Source organism: Erinaceus europaeus, chromosome 21, assembly GCF_950295315.1.
Source record: "Erinaceus europaeus chromosome 21, mEriEur2.1, whole genome shotgun sequence".
Lineage (NCBI taxonomy): Eukaryota > Metazoa > Chordata > Mammalia > Eulipotyphla > Erinaceidae > Erinaceus > Erinaceus europaeus.
The window spans coordinates 8,345,796-8,363,341 of record NC_080182.1 but is presented as its reverse complement, the minus strand read 5'-3'; the positions used below and the strand labels follow the sequence as shown (position 1 = coordinate 8,363,341).

General features: G+C 46.7%; 1 long non-coding RNA gene across 3 annotated transcripts; it reads left to right on the top strand.

Moving 5' to 3' along the window:
* Positions 1-262: 262 nt before the first annotated feature.
* On the top strand, positions 263-15,887 carry LOC132535226 (uncharacterized). 3 transcript variants are annotated; one of them, XR_009546999.1, is made up of 3 exons: positions 263-400; positions 797-919; positions 15,659-15,887. It is a non-coding gene; the product is annotated as an uncharacterized LOC132535226 (long non-coding RNA). The 3 variants fall into 3 exon arrangements; XR_009547000.1 differs by lacking the exon at positions 263-400 and adding an exon at positions 422-485; XR_009546998.1 differs by lacking the exon at positions 263-400 and having other exon boundaries at positions 503-919.
* The last annotated feature ends 1,659 nt before the right edge of the window (positions 15,888-17,546 follow it).

The window sequence follows — 17,546 nt, the reverse complement described above, 5'->3', positions numbered from 1 at the left end:
ACCTGACTAGTGTCTGAGTCAGGGCCATGGGTGGCCAGCAGCATGGAAGGTGACTCTGTTTGGCGGATCCTCATGGGGGAGCTGAGGAAAGCCCTGTAGTGTGCCTGATGGAACAAATGTGCAGAAATGGGGGCTTTCAGGTGGGACTGCTGAAGTTCAGACTGTGCCAACACCCTGCTCCCTGCACTTAGAAAACCAGCCTGGCAGAGGCAGTCAGGTTTGTAGAGAAACAAGAAACGTCCAAGCAAAACATTCAACTATGCCACAGACTTGTGCAACCCATGGCCTAATTATTCTGCATGGCTGGCAGGAATCTGTAATTTCTCAAACAACTGATTGGTGTCAGTGGAGGCCACAGTTCCAGGCCACAGTCAACTAGATACCTGATGTGAATGAGGAGGTACTGACTTGCTAACTGTTGCAGCCATAACTCTGCCTAGACTCCCTTAAGTGTGCTACTTGAAAAAGATCTTAAAAGAAAGAATGTTAGTAGAGACTTTAATGGCATGTGCTACACAGGTTTTCCTAGTTCATTTGTTTCCCTTAAACAACTGTTCTATCTTTTGCTAATTTAAGCTGTTTTAGAATTCCTTTGATATAGCTGGTAACTAATAAAAGGCTAGTGAACCCAGTGGTTGGTACTGCACCACACACAGTCTTTCTTCAGGCTATTGGTCATTGGTGTTCAGCCAATGCTGAATCTTGAATAATCAATTGTTCTGGTGGAGACTGTGGATCAATTACCAAAAGTTAAGATGGATGACGGCCTGAGTGTCACATCCCCCCCTCTCCCCAGGCCCCAAGGAATGCCTTCCCTGCATCCCAGCCCACAGAAGCTCTAAGTCACCAAGATCTGCAACTCTGAAGAGTTTCCTCAGGCATAAGACTACACACTACTCCAAGGATCTTCCATGGTCAGGTCAGTTGCTAATATCTTAGTTTTATTTACCTACTTATTTATGTTGTTATTGCCATCAGGGTTATTGCTGAGACTTAGTGTCTGAATGAGAAATCCATTGCTATTGGTAGTCTTTTTTTTTTTTTTTTGTCTTTTTTTAGAGAAAATGAAAGGGAAGGAGGAAAATAGAGGTGGAGAGAGAGGAAGAGGCATTTGCAGCACTGTTTCACTGCTCACGAAGTTCCTCCTCTGCAGGTAAGCACCAGGGGCTTGACCCTAGTTCCCCATGCATGATAATATGTGTGTTCCTATCGCTGTGCTACTACCTGGATTCCAATTTTTTTCAAATATTTTAATATTCAGGAAAATTAATAGCACACACAGAGAAGCATGGACAAAAAGGGCAAGATGACAGCAAAGTTGGACTCTTTTATACGCTTCTAAAACCCAGCCTTCACTTCCCTTCCACATCACACCTATTACAACTCCTGGGTGTTCTTCATTTTTCCTCTTCCCTCTCAGGTAAGGGGAACAATGTATTTGGCCTTAGCAAGCTTTATGCGATTTTAGGATATCTGTTCATAACAATATCCTGGAGCACTGACAAGATTATATGATTATGCTCTATCAGGTGTGAGGTTATAGGTAATTTAAGTACTAGATTTTTTTTTGAACTGCCTAACAATTTAAGCCCAGTGTTATGATTCAATCAATATACAGGGAGTCGGGCTGTAGTACAGCGGGCTAAGCGCAGGTGGCGCAAAGCACAAAGACCAGCGTAAGGATTCCGGTTTGAACCCCGGCTCCCCACCTGCAGGGGAGTCACTTCACAGGCGGTGAAGCAGGTCTGCAGGTGTCTATCTTTCTCTCCTCCTCTCTGTCTTCCCCTCCCTCTCTCCATTTCTCTCTGTCCTATCCAACAACAACAACAACAATAATAACTACAACAATAAAACAACAAGGGCAACAAAAGGGAAAAAATAAATAAAATAAATATAAAAAAAATTTTAAAAATCAATATAAAAATTTCAAATATTCAATATTTAAACTAAACAATTTGTATTTAGTATCAAAACCTAGACAGTTTACCAACTTGAAGTGTTAATTCTTTCACCTAGTTTTTACTTAATACTGAGTCAATTAGCTTAAGATGAACATCATTAGTTTACCAGACAGAAAAACTAAAAGTTGATCTTACATGTTCATAATATTGACTGCAAAACTTTTATAGAAATTTGACAGTTTTCCTTGACTATGGAGTTCCCTTTCAACATCAAATGGTTATTTTCAAACATTCTGGTACTCGTTGCTGTTGAGTATTTAGGAGATAAGTATACTTTAAAATTTTTTTAAATTTCTTTATTGGGGAATTAATGTTTTACATTAGACAGTAAATACAATAATTTGTACATGCATAACATTTCTCAGTTTTCCATATAACAATACAACCCCCACTAGGTCCTCTGTCATCCTTCTTGGACCTGTATTCTCCCCACCCACCCACCCTAGAGTCTTTTACTTTGGTGCGATATGCCAATTCCATTTCAGGTTCTACTTGTGTTTTCTTTTCTGATATTGTTTTTCAACTTCTGCCTGAGAGTGAGATCATCCCATATTCATCTTTCTGTTTCTGACTTATTTCACTTAACATGAATTTTTCAAGTTTCATCCAAGATTGGCTAAAAATGGTGAAGTCACCATTTTTTACAGCTGAGTAGTATTCCATTGTGTATCTATACCACAACTTGCTCAGCCACTCATCTGTTGTTGGACACCTGGGTTGCTTCCAGGTTTTGGCTATTACAAATTGTGCTGCCAAGAACATATGTGTACACAGATCTTTGTGCCTTCTATATACAAGTCAGGATACTTCCCAATAGTTTATTTTATGTAGTTATTTTTTAAAATTATTTTATTAGTGATTTGATAACAATTTCTAAGATCACTAAGATGACAGGTTGTTGCTCCACAGAGCACTCACCACCACAGTTCTGTGCCCACCCCCACCCCCGGCTCTCCCACCACACCAACCCAAGGATAACCACTATAGTTTTCACAAAGTCTCAGCTACAGCTTCACCTTCTTTTTTAAATGAGCTCATGGGTTCCAGTTTTTTACATTGCACATATGGGTGAAATCACGCAGAGAAATACAAGTCATTTGGTAAAGATATAAACTATAGCAACAAGAGTCCTTGAACATAAACACTCAATTAAAGAAACTCAAGATTTCATACATAGAAGAATGAGAAAAGAAATAAAGTTGTAATAAAGACTACAAAGTACTAGAGAGAAAGTTGACATCATTTAATAAGACATAGGGGATTGTATGCATGTAAATGTGTTATACATAAACTTTATATTTAAATATGTTATATATAAACACATCTAGGAATTTTTCCTAGATTGCTGTTACCTTATCATTCTTTTCTGACCCTCTTCCATTAATTTCTTCCTCCTCTTTCATACTTTAACCTTGTCTCACTTTTTTTTTTGTTGTCTCACATTTTATAGCTTGTGTTTCTGAGTCTGTTTCACTGTGTATCACCTTTCTGAGCGTTAAATATCTCTTTTTTCTTTCTCTGTGGCATTCCTTTCAGTAGCTCTTGCAAAGCAGGTCTGCTAATAGCAAATTCATTTATTGTTTTGTATGTCCGGTACATTTTGATTGTTTCTTCATATTTGAATCATAGTCTTGCAGAGTAAAGTATGCGTGACTGTCAGTTATTCCCTCTTAAAACCTTAAATATACCATTCCACTCTCGCCTGGTCTCCAGGATTCCTGCAGAAACATCTAAAGCATATCTGACGACACTGTCTTTATACATAATTTTCTTCTTTTCCCTGGCAGCGTGTAAACGTTTTTCTTTGTCCATGATTTTTTTTGGGGGGGTAGTTTCACAATGATGTTTCCTGGTGTAGGTCTATTTGGGTTTAGAAATTGGGCAGTAGCGCAGCAGGTTAAGTGCTCGTGGTGCAAAGAGCAAGGACTGTCGTAAGGATCCCGGTTCTAGCCCCTGGCTCCCCACCTGCAGGGGCGTCGCTTCACAGGTCGTGAAGCAGGTCTGCAGGTTTCTATCTTCCTCTCCCCCTCTCTGTCGTCCCCTCCTCTATCCATTTCTCTCTGTTCTATCTAACAATGACGACATCAGTTCTTCTTCTAGCGTTTGCCCTTCTTCCGTAGCCAGTCAACAGCATCAGGTTGAAAGCTGTCAGGAGCTGCTTGTTGCTGGCTTTGAAATTGACTGGGATCCATGTGGATTCAGTTGGCTAGGAAGGATCGTCAGTTTCCCCAATGAATGGGTGCGACATCAGTAACAACAACAATAATAAGTACAACAACAATGAAAAAAAGCAAGGGCAACAAAAAGGGAAAAATAAAAAATATATATATAAAAGAAAGAAAGAAAGAAAGAAAGAAAGAAAGAAAGAAAGAAAGAAAGAAAGAAAGAAAGAAAGCAATTGGGCGGGGTGAGGGTTCTTTCTGGATCCTGAGCATTTGTCTCCTTACCACATCCCAGATTTGGCAGAATTATTTCTTTGAGTAAGGCTTCTGTTCCCTTCTTTCTTTCTTTTCCTTGTGTGACCTCTATAATTATGATATTTGTTTTTCTGATAGAGTTTTCAGTCTCTCAAAGGGTTGCTTTAATTTTCCTAAATCTTTTTTCTCCTTCTACTTGCAAGTCCAAAGCTGTGGCCAGTTTGTCTTCTATTTCTGATGTTCACTCTTCAACATGCTAAAGTCTGCTTCCTTGATTTGCTCCCTGAGACTGCAATGCATTCTGAATGTCCTTCATAGCCTGTAACTCTGTTTTTAAATTTTCCATTTTCCTGTCAAGCAAATCTTTACAGCCTTGGATTTATTTCTTAATTCATTTCTATGTATTGAACTGAAAGCTTCATAGTTCTTCAAATTTCCTGACCATGTATGCTTTGAAGTCTTTCTCTGATCTCTCTCCTGGCTTTATATCATTAGGTTTCTATGCTTCCTCTTGGCTTTTCTGAACCAGTGTTTCTCTAGTTTTACACATCTGTTTTGGATTCTGTTGTTGCCCACCGGTGGTGGTGCTAGGTTCTGCTAAGTATGTGAGTTAAGGAGGGTGGGGAGGAGCATTGAAGTGCTGTGATACCGTGGTGCCTGATGACCCTTAAGCAGAGAGCTAGTCTGGGGGGTTGGGGAATATCCCAGACCTCCTGCTCTTCCAGATCAGTTCCTGAAAGTAGGAATTCAGACTATAGGACAGTCTAGCCCTGATCACCAGGGTCTCTATAGCAGTGGGGACACCTCAGAGTTTGATAGATTTCCATGATGCCACAAGGGTACTATGTTCCATTCCCCTGAACAATTCCCTAGAGTTACTTTGGATCCTGTGGCTTCTACATCTTGAAACAGCAGTCCAGAGCACCTTTTAAGCCACATGGACCCTTTAAACCTACCACATGAATTTGAAGTGATTGTAAGTATGATGCTGCCAGCACTGTGTTGCCTTGTTACTGCTTGAGTCCTTCAAAGGCACAAGGGCTCTTTACATCTGCCATTTGTATTTGAAGTGATTGTAAATATGACCTGCTATTGTAATATGCCTTCTTATTGCTTGAGTCCTCTCCCTCCCTTCCTGCTCCTGCAGTCCACATTCAATCTCCAAACCTTCAGTTAGTGATGTCCTTTTCTTCACCAGAATTCCAAGCTGTTCTTTGATGAAATTTGTTGAGTTATTTTATTGTAAAACTTGTTTTCTGGGTAAGAACCAACATTCTGTGACTAGGTCACCATAGCTCTGCCCTGAATGTTCTTATCTCTTCAGAATATACATATATATATATATATAACGAGAGACACCACACATATTGAATGGAACTCTGGCTCTGCAAAGAGTAAGAGATGCATACAACAATTGTCTGGGATTTAGACAGGTCCAGAAATCTCTGAGCTACCCTTTCTCAGGCCTGTGCATGTCCTTCTCAGCACTGCTGGTCACAGCCTGCCTTCACTCAGGACTGCTGTCTGTGCAGAGTGTCCCACCCTAGTGTACACATGCACACATAAGCACTGCCTGTAGTGGGTACATGTGCACAGGCATGCATGCATTCACACATGCACACACTCACACATGTATGCCCACAATGCATTTAAGCCAAAATCTGCACTGGCCCCCAGAGTGTGGGATTCCACCCAAGCCTGGTGCTCTACCCCAATGGGGGGGGCATAGACATGGACCCCCCCAATCCTGGGTTCAGCTCCTCTCAGACAGAGTTAGCAACAGCATAGGTTCTGAGATCCTGACTTCTTTCTTCCTTTCTCTCTCTCTCTTTCTCTCTCTCTCTCTCTTTCTCAAATTCTTTATTTACTGTGCAGTCAGAAAAAACTCCAGAGGGAAAGAGCAGATAGAGAGAGAGAGAGAAACACCTGCAGCCCTGCTTCACCTCTTGAGAAGCTTCTCTCCTGCAGGTGGGGACCAGGGTCTTCAACCTTGGTCCTTGGGCACCCCTGCCTGGCCCAGCCTGGCCCAGCTCCTGACCTTTCTAGTGAAACCTGTCTCATCCAAACTGAGCAACTGTTTTCTGGGTGGGTGAGTGGGGGGCTCGGATTAATGGACTCCTTTTGAGGGACCCCCTCCAATGAATTCCAAGAAGATTCAGCACCCTGCCCAGAGACCCGGGTCTAAGGGAAGCAATTCCTCTTCTGTCATTAGTGGTGACATGTGCCGGCAGGTGGCCAATGTCCCCTGGAGTTTGGCTTTGTCTAAGTCCCTGGATCATTAGCCACATAATTGTGCCCACCACCACCCCCCAGCTTTCCACTCTGAGGAGGCCAGGCTGACATCTGGTGCTACCCTACTTTATGTCCCCTGAAGGGGCCCTTGTGCTGTCACTCTGTATCACACACTGCATCCCTGGTCTCTTGCCACCTGATGTTCCTGCAGAATCCCCTTGGGGGGTGGTGGTGAAGGGACTCCCCAAGCTGAGGAGCCCAGCCTCTTGTCCTCCCCCAGACAGACACACAGGGAGTCACAGAGGGTCCCCCGACAAAGAAGCAGTCTTTCTGAAGTCCCAGCAGTGTCTCCCTGTATTCCCTGGGCTGAAATGCCATCCCTAGGTCACTCAGGGACAAAGGGACCCCAGATTTTGTGTTTTACTCAGGCCTGGGGATGGGCCAGAGAGGAAAGGGGGTACACTTGGGGGGTGTAGCAGTGTCTGACCCAACTTGAGAGCTGTTGGGAGACTGCTGTGAGGTGCTGTCACCATGTCCCTGTGACATAGCTCCCTCCACCCCCTTCCTGGCATCTGGAGCTTCAGTGTCACCATGGCAGTGTGAGGAAATTTCCAAAATTTTAGCCTTAGAATATGCTTATGATATGATTGTGATGTGTTTATTAGAAGGCCCCAACTCAGAGCAGAAAAACTGAAAATAGAAGGGCTGAACATGCACAGACGGGTAGTTACGTAGAAGCAGAAGGTCAAGTAAGTGTAAACAACAAACTGAGATAGAGAGGGTGAGGCTGAACTTTATAAGCAGAGGGCCAAGAAAGTAAGATGTTTCATATAAAAAAGAATGTGCCTAGTGTGCCTAACATATAAAAAAGAATGTGCCTATAGTAACCAAGGTTAACTACCTAGATACAGATGTACAAAAAAGACAATAGTAGCTAAGGCAGCCAGACCCTGAGCAGTGAGTGCAAGTCCCAGCCCTTAACCTTGCAGCCTCTGCTTCTGTGATGACGCTTTCTGCTCTCAGCCTACACCCCCTATATAAGCTGGTACCGTCCCTTTGTTCGGGGCTGGGGAGTTATCCAGAGTGATCTAAACTCTCAGTCCATGCGAACAAACGCCTTTCTCTTCCACCCACTTCAACTTCAGTCTTTTTGATTTCCGCAGATTTCCTTAACAGCAAGCCCTGGTGCCTTGCAACCAGGCTGGAGGGGTGTCTGTGTTCTCATGCAATGGGAGTGGGTGTTCCAGTGGGAAATGAATGGGACTAGGAAGGAGTGAGGGCCCAGTGCATTCAGAAAGCAAGCCAACATCAACATGCCGTGACATCCAGAATGGCAGTGGTGGGCAGAAGGGGTTGCACCAAAGGGAAGCCAAGCCAGTTGGTGGAAGGTGGCAAGCAGAAGAGGCAGTTGCCACAGCCAGTAGGGCCAGAGCCTGCCCCTTCTCCTGTGTCACATGCTGGAAACCTGCCACATAAACTGTCCTCCTACCCACAGTCCAACTCCTCTCTGGTGAAGCTCAGACATGGTTGCAGGAAGTGCCAGAACTCCACCAGTTGTGTGCTCAGAGAATGCAGGTTCAAGGCAGAAAGGGCAGGAAAAGAACGAAACAGCAAACAAACATGACTGTGACAGAGAGAACAAGCAGAGCAGAGACCTTGCAAAGTGTGTTTGTGCTCAGGGCCCTTTCCTTCACATCCCCCACATAGACACAGATTGGGGTTCCAGTCTATGGGCTTCTGGGGATGGTGTGTGCTCCCCAGCATGTTTCAGCTCTGTCTTGAAGCTAAGGAGGGTGTTCTTGGAGAAAGATGTCACTGCCTCAACTTCTACTCACCCCCCCACTTTATTTAGCGGGGTCCCCTGCACTGCTCAGCCCCTCCTCCACCAGGCAGAACTGTCTTCATGGGAGAAAGGGATCCAGTCTCAGGTAGTTGTGACCCCAACAGGAGTCTGGGACTATTAGCAAACGAATGATGTCACCCTGAGGTGGGATAGACAGAGAAGGAAATGTTTAAACGCAGGTCTCTCTCTTTGGCTGCTGCTTCTTCTCCTGGTCAGAAGCATCTTGGCGGAGGAGCTCCAGGTATCCCCCATGGCTACTTCTCCTGGGAACTGAAGACGTGCGACTCTGACCAGAGCTGATAATGGTTTATCTTATGGGACTAAACTTTTGATAACTATACTCAGACTTTATGGACCTAGCGTACTCTTAGCCCTTGATGAAAATTGCTTATTTTGCCTTTTACCTATTTCACCCTAATAAACCTCGTATTCATTAAACCATTTCCCAGCTCCCTGCTGTGAATCCTTTTATGCACCACAGCTACAGCCCCCCAAACTCATTTTTAAGTTAAATTACAATATCAGGTGATTTGTTTTGTCATCCGTCCACCAAGTCTGAACTGCCTACTCCTCAGGTGCCAACATTAGAAAAGTGTCATTTTCACATGAGTTTACCCCCACTCAGTTGTCGCTTCTTCTTCTAGCGTTTGCCCTTCTTCCGTAGCCAGTCAACAGCATCAGGTTGAGCCTGATGTAAAGTTTCGAGACCTCCTTTGAATCTGGAGAGGTGGCAGTCGTTGACTATGTGGGTCATAGTCTGTCTGTAGCCGCAGGGGCAGTTCGGGTCGTCTCTGGCTCCCCAGCGGTGGAACATAGCGGCGCACCGGCCATGGCCTGTTCGATAGCGATTGAGGAGGGCCCAATCATAACGTGCTAGGTCAAAGCCGGGTTGAAGCTTGCAGGGGTCTGTGATGAGGTGTTTGTTCTTTACCTCAGCTGACTGCCAACTCAGTTTCCAAGAGACTGGAACAGAGAAGTTCAGTGTAGGCGTAGGGGACCAGATTGGGTGACAAGACGTCAAGCGTTGGACAGGGTGGGCGAAGATATCCGCGTATATTGGCAGGTCCAGTCGAGCGTAGACATGGGAAATGAACTTAGATGATGCCGCATCCCGACGAATATCTGGCGGGGCGATGTTGCTAAGAACTGGCAGCCATGGAACCGGGGTGGAACGGATGGTTCCAGAAATTATCCTCATGGAGGAATATAATTTGGAATCGACCAAGTGGACATGGGGGCTACGGAACCATCCTGGGGCACAGTATTCTGCAGTGGAATAGCATAATGCCAGAGATGATGATCGTAGTGTGGAAGCGCTCACACCCCATGAGGAGCTGGCCAGTCTTGCAATGATGTTATTCCTCGCGCCCACCTTTGCTGCAGTTTTTATGAGATGTTTGTGAAATGACAGAGTGTGATCGAGAGTAATGCCAAGATAGACTGGCTGGGCTTCATGCCGGATTCTCGTAACGCCAAGCTGCACATTAAGCTCACGTGAGGCCGAGGCATGGTGCAGATGGAAAACAGATGATACCGTTTTAGCAGTGCTAGGAATTAGTCGCCATTTTTTACAGTAATCAGATATCAGAGACATGTCTTTCGTGAGTGTTTCCTCGAGGATGTCGAACTTTGATGCCTAAATTGCACAGCAGATGTCATCGGCGTAGATGAACTTCCTTGAAGAAGTTGTCGCTGACACCAGAAGAGTGCCCCGACCAGCAGGGCGGTGAACAGGGGCTAGGAACCCAATGAAACCTGAAATGATAGGGACAAGAGACACGAAGAACGAGAGCAAGACAGGTTTCTGATCAAGCTCTAAAATTTTATTGAGAATACAGGCATTATAAGGCTTTGGGGAAGGAGAGGGAATGCTGGAGGAGGGGAAGGGGGAGCAAACTTCAAAGAGGAATGTTCCTTGCAACAAATGGCAGGAACCAAACTGTGTGTTGACTCACTTGTGTTGACTCACTTGATTACTGATAAATGGTTTACCTAAGGGGAAATGGCCTGCCCAGGGGGGAATTAACATTTGTCTTGAGGGGTTCCGTTGTCTCAAAGCTTATCATCTATAAAGCAGAGAAATGGCTCCTGGCAGAAGAGTCTCAGCAGATATGTAGGAAAGCCAGAAGAAAGCAAATGATGTATAATAATACACAACAAAGCAGTTAGACAATGACACAGTAATGCAGTGATAGAGTAACACAATGATCCAGTGACCCATGATGCAGTAATGCACTGATACACACTGAGAGAGTAACTTGATTCAGTGAGGCAATGATACAGTAACAGAGTGGCACAGTATGGTAGCATGGTGATAGAGTGGCATAATGGCACAGTGGTGCAATGATATGGTGACAGTGATAGAGTAGCACACTGATACAGTGATACAAACATGCAGAGGCATAAGGATAGTGTAGCATAATGATATAATGATCTATTACAGTGATAATGAAATGATACAAGGATGCGATAACAACACATACTCGGTGACTTGATGATGCAGTGACAAAATGCAGTGACACAATGACAAAATGATCCAGTAATACTGTGACACAAGGAGACAGTGATCTTGTCACAGAGATACAGTAGCACAACAGTTCAAAGGCACAACAATACAGTGACACAATGGAACAACAGTACAGTGACACACTGATGCAGTGGTACAATAATACAATGACACACTGATGCAGTGGCAAAATGATGCAGTGACACACTGATGCAGTGACACAATGACACAGTGGCACACTGATGCAGTGACACAATGATGCAGTGACACAATGACGCAGTGGCACACTAATGCAGTGACACAATGATGCAGTGACACAATGATGCAGTGACATGATGACACACAAAGTGCCTCATGCAGGAATGGCATATCAATTGTACAGGTCTTACACAGCAATCATGGTGACATCTGTAAGGTCAGCCCTTGGGAAGAATAAGCCAGTTGTCTGAAATGATAAGAACACCAAAACAACAAAAGGTGGATACAAAATGTTTTCTGACTTTTCTCAGCCTCCTTCTGACACTGGAGGTGCAGTGAGGTCAAGAAGGCTGCTTCCTTATGGATTGCTGGTGCCTGTGTCCAGATCTTTCCCAATGCTGGGCACAACTGATCCTGGGCACCACACACCAGGGACCTTGCCTGCCAAGTGGCATCATTGACAATAGGGGTGATAGGACACATTCTTGACTTTTTAAATCCTTTCCTTACATTCCCACTGCTGGTTGTTATTGTTGTTTCTTAGTCCTCAAAGTCCAGAAAGTGACTTCTAGCTGCATCTGATGAATTCATACCTTCTGGAAGGCAAGGCAGCAGAGCAAAGGCTGATGGCGACCACACATGTGTATTCTGGACAAGGAAGCTGTTAGCTACCTTCAACTAAGGAGAGAGCAAGAGAAAGAGAGAGAATAAAAGCACGCCTGTTATGTATACACCCAGCAAGTCAGAGGGAAGAGTGAATTATTCAGCATGGCACACACAGACATTCTGGTCAAATTGGGCCAGAACTGAAGAAAATGGCTTCTGACAGCAAAGTGTTTGGACTGTGCAGTCAGGTCCTGAGAGACACAAGGCTTTTTTTCATTGGGCTCATTTGCAAAGGTGCAAATACACAGTAGAGGTATTCTGCAAATCTCAGTAGGGAAATAATTTCCTAAAGGGAACTATTTTTTTAAGAGAGGTAGGTAGTAGGGAGGGAGGGAGGGAGGGAGGTTGGGAGGGAGGGAGGGGAGAGTGAACTGAATGACATGATAGCAGCACTTCACCACCTAGGGAACTTCCTCTGCTGCCATATATGTTGTTCTTCTGTGGTGCTGGGGCTCAGACCCACCAAGGCTGTGCCCAAGGAAGGCTGGTGCTCTACCCACTGAGCCAACTTCTGTGCCCCGCAAGTTGCTCCTGCATGGCAGGGGGTGGGGGTTGTGTTTGGAGCCAATGAGGGGTCACCACCAGCACCCAGTGGTATGATCAGAAGCAGGCTGCTCCCCCAATGCTCAGCTGCAGCTCTCTGGTTTTGGAGAATGGTTTGGAGGACAGCAGGGTCACTGTCACTGCCCTTGGTGGTATGCCAGCCCCAGGTGAAGCTATCTGTGCACAGGTCTGTGACACACGTGTGAGTGAGTGCTTCTAGAGCTTGTTTAGTCTAGAGTCCAGTGTCCATTCTCTGGATCTCACCCATGTCAGGTCCAGCTTTTTCCAAGACTCACGCAAAGATGTGGTCTTGGGGCCTGGCTACAGCGATGCCCAAGGCAGGCTCTGATTATATGTGGACCCCAAAAGTGGTGGGGTGGTTCCCTGTGCCTCCCTGAGGCATCCTGTGGAGTTGCATCTCTGTGGGTTTCCTCCCTCCTCCAGATATGCCTCAATAAGCCCTTGTTTTCCTATTGAGAAACTTCTGTCCATTTTAGGGGTTGTCCTTATGAAAGCTTATTTTCCCCCCAACTGAATGGAGGGCCTGTGCCAGTACCCTTTGCTCGGAAGGGAGTCTTTGTTGAGGCCTGCATTTTTGGGGAGGCAGGGGCCTTCCACACCCCAGTGGAATCCACTGCCCTTAGAGTCTGCATCACCCCAAAGGGTGAATGCTGACCTTGTGAGCATTTGGTCTTCCAAACACTCAGCACTGTAGATTTTCAGCCTGTGGTTCTAGAAACATAGCTTCCCAGCCCCCTGTTCCCCTGTGCCCTGTCCCTTCCCAACAAGTCTCCCATAGGTGGAACCCTGAAAACCTTACCCTCCTCCCTGAAGTGCTCTGCCAACTGGGGTCTCCAGAGAGGGTTTTCGGAGGGATTCCTGTGCTCTCAGCTCTCTATCTTTGCCATCATCACAGAAGGGTCAGCCCCCATCCTGTAGATTCTTGGAACATGAATCCTGTGTCCTGAACAAAGCTTTGCTGACCACTGCCTGCTTCCTCATACCTGTGGCTATGCTCTCCTCACAGTGAGACTGAGGTTCTCAGAACTCAGCCAGGGATCACACACCACCTGTGGAGAAGCACAGTGAGGTCCAGGCTTCCCAGGAACTCCGCCTTGCACTCCAGTGACCTAGTGACACCAGACAGGTTGTATATGTGTGTGTATGGGGGGGCATTCAACTCAGTACTTACACCAAACAAATGGGTATCCCAGGACACCCAGACATAACGCGTCCTGTCCCTGAGTATTTGGCTTGTCCTCATCTTGTTTGTGGCTGTGCTAGGACCATCCTGGACACCTGTCCCTGCTGTGGTCATCAGTGGATATCAGAGATAAGTATCTCTTCTGAGTGAGAGGCCAGGGTCCAGCAGGCATTAGCCTCACTGTCTCCATTCTCTCTTTGAATCTGAGCACCTGCCATACACCTTAGGCCTTCCACATGTGTATCTGTGCACATACATGCAAGAACACACATGCATCCTATGATTGTGAGGCTATGTCACATATAACAGATGTGTTGATGATATGAGGAGGGTTATGAAGGACATGGTGCCATATGTGTGATGTGTCAGCTTTGGAGGGAGATGGGATGGTGAACCTGTCCTGTGACTGCCAGCCTCTAGGCCACACCTTGAGCCTCGACTTCCTCGTGTTGAGGAGGGGCTGACCAAGATACAGCTGACTGGCATTTTCTCATCTTTGAGATGGACACCACCATGAAAGGCTACTTATGTAAACTGCACAGGGATTGAATAAAGTTCAAGGGGCCAGAGCACTTGCACACCAGATTAAGAATACAAATTACAGTGCACAAGAACCCTGGGTTCAACCCCCCAGCCCCCACCTGCAGGGGCAAATGTGCACAAGTAGTGAAGCAGGTCTTCAAGTGTCTCTCTCTCTCTCTCTCTCTCTCTGCTTCCCTTCCCTTCTCAATTTCTCTCTGTCTTACCACATAAAATAAAGCAAAAATAAATAAATACATACATACATAAATAAAAATAAGGCCACTGGGAGCAGTGGATTTGCTATTCAAGCACCTAGCCCAGTCATAACCCTGGTGTTAAATAAATAAGTAAATAAATAAACGAACTTTGCATGGTCTGCCGCTGTCCCTGTGGTGACCCCACTCATGCCCAAGCTTCATGGCACCAACTGGCTCATTCAAGGTGCCCCACCTTCCCCTGGGAGCTGAGCCCCTGCTAACACCCACTCAGTCACTGGACTGGGTGTCACAGCCCCTTTTCCAGTGACAAGATCATTTCACCATTCCATGCTTAGCCAGGCCAAGGCAGCAGGAAAGTACAGCTTGAAAGCTTCCCACAGGGAAAGATTCCAGGTGCAAATGGCAGGAGGGCAGGAGGTGGAACCCCACAGAATGATGGCCTCCAGGTTCCCAAAAGAGCTTGGGTCTCTGTCACTACCCTCCCTTTCAGAGTGTGTTAGAATATGTGTGCAAGAACGTGTGTGTGCACAGCTATGCACATACGTGTGAGCAGCAGGGACATGGTTGTGTTTAGTTATGTGTGAGCACACACAGGCTGGGTGGCAGTGTGTGGTTCTGTATGTACATGAGTGTATGCATGGAGATACAGGCAGGAACACCACATAGTGAACGTCTGTGTAACTCTTGAGCTTCGCACTGCCTTCTGTGCCCGTCACCCACCTGTGCCCAGCCATCTGTGTGATCCCTGCCTCAGAGAAGGGCCCAGTCCACAGAGAGTGAAATTGTTCACATAAAGATGAATCACCAACAAGGGCAACAAAAAGGAATAAATAAATAAATAAATAAATAAATAAATAAATACTAAAAAAAAAGATGAGTCACACATGGGAGTGGGCGGTAGCGCAGCAAGTTACACGCACATGGCATGAAGCACAATGACCGGCATAAGGATCCCGGATTGAGCCTCCAGCTCCCCACCTGTGGGGGGGGGGTCGCTTCACAGGCGGTGAAGCAGGTCTGCAGGTGTCTGTCTTTCTCTCTCCCTCTTTGTCGTCCCCCTGCTCTCCATTTCTCTCTGTCCTACCCAACAATGACAACAACAATAATTACCACAATAAAATAATAAGGGCAACAAAAGGGAATAAGTAAATAAATATAAAAAATATTTTTAAAAAGATCACACACACATACACACGGCAGTTTCTGTGGGGAGGATTGTTTCTGTGTCCCAACTGTGCTTTGCTGTGGTGCCAGCCCTAGAAAGGCCACCCACCCTGGAGAAGCCAGGGCACAGCCATTGTCCTTGAGTCCACATGTAGAGAAGAGGTGTCTTCCTCTCCTCTGTCAGGAGCTGTGCAGCTGCAGGGGAGCTGCCCAGAGAAGGATGCAGGGAAGGAGCTGTGCACAAAGCCTGTCTGCCTGTCCCCTCCTGTCATAAGATTCATAGCAGCTTGTCACCGTGATGCCTGCCTGCAGAGAGAGACACAGGATCTCCCTCTCACTGATGAGGCTAGTGCAGCCCCTGGTCCCCTTCTTCTAGTTATGTCCACCAAGTAAAAATGGGGTGTTCCCTCCCACCTCTGCTTCCTCATCCAAGAATCCTTCACCATCAAAGATGCCTCCCCATCACATGGGGCAGGTGGGTAGAGATGGCTCCGTCTCCCCAGCCTGTGACAATCAGCCTGGGGATTATTAGGCAGGTCCTGACACTAAGAGCAGGGGCTCAGATCCCTGGAAAAAGTGGGAACAAGTGTGAGAATTGGGGCCAGGTGCAGTGAGGGCATTGAGGGGTGTGGGATGGGGTGGAAGGCAGGGAAGGGCTGGGTTTAATGACTCCTGCCTCTACCTTCTGCCCCCTAGCCATCAGCATCTTCATCAGCCCTGGAAGAAGCCTTCACGCAGGATGCTGCCATCCCAGGTGACACAGAGGGCACCTGGACCTGCTCCCTCTGTCCTCACCCCACTCTCCACTCCTGCCTGTGTCCAGCAGGGTCTGTGGGATCCTGCCAGCAGGCCAAGCAACCTGCAGTAGGGAGGCGGCATGGCCCCCACATTCCTGAGAGACTACCTTCTTCTGCAAAGGGGGAGCCCCAACTCCACAACCTTCAATTGCAAACTTGCCAGTGAAGTTAAGATGCCAACCCCATCAGAAGAACGCACCTGCATTGATTCATTCATTGATTCATTGATTGAAGAGCAGGAACCTGCATGCATAATTTCACCACTCCATGCTACTTTTTCACTTTGATAAAGACACACACACACACACACACACAGAGAGAGAGAGAGAGAGAGAGAGAGACAGAGACCATGGCACCAGAGCTTCCTCTGTTGCTGTATTGTCTTCCATATTGTGCCAGGGCTTGAACCTAGTTATACTCACTAGTTATATAGCAATGCAGGCCCTTTCCCAGTGAGCTATCACTATGACCCCCAAATGCATTTATTCAGAAGGGTTTTTGAAGCAAGTCTTTAGAACTCCTTTTTGAAGGGGGCAGTGTTGGTGAAATAACCAAGAGCTTTGAGGACAGTGACCTTTGGAGCCATGTGTACACCAGGCCCATGTGCCCGAGAGGAGGCCAGCTCCAGCCACTGGCCATCTGCCCCTCTGAGGAAGCAGGGGCTGCAGCAGCCCAGGTGGGGATGGTGCACTAAGAGCTCTTTGTCCCAGGCTTTGCTGTGCACCATCACCAGCACTGCCCCCACTGCCTGTGCAGAGCAGCCTCCTCCTGTGCTGAGTCATGTCCACTGGGTGGCCCCACCCTGCCCTGGGAGCACTGAGCACCCACCTTCTTGTCCCACCTGCAGGGTGGTGCCCGGGCACACCCCTCTGAACCACCCGCCCACTGCTCTCCCAGGTGGCAGGGAAAGGGCTGCTGGGAAGGCCTGGCCCAGCCCCTTCCTAAACATGTCACCCACCCAATGGAGGTGGTTTCTGTGCGGTCAGAAGAGTCAACTGTAATGGGCAGACCTGTTTCTATCAGAGAGCTTCCTGGGGACAGACTTGTGACCCTACTTAACTCCTGGGAGACACAATCAAGCCATTATCAACTCACCAGGTGCCTGGTGGACCTTCTCAGGGATGAGAACCCACACTGGACAGAACGCAGGCTCACCTAGGGATGTGCCCCTGGGGGGGCTGGGGTGTTTGCTGATCTACATCTTAATAAATTATTGTGGCTCAGGAGGTAGCGTAGTGGATAAAGCATTAGACTCTCAAGCATGAGATCCTGAGT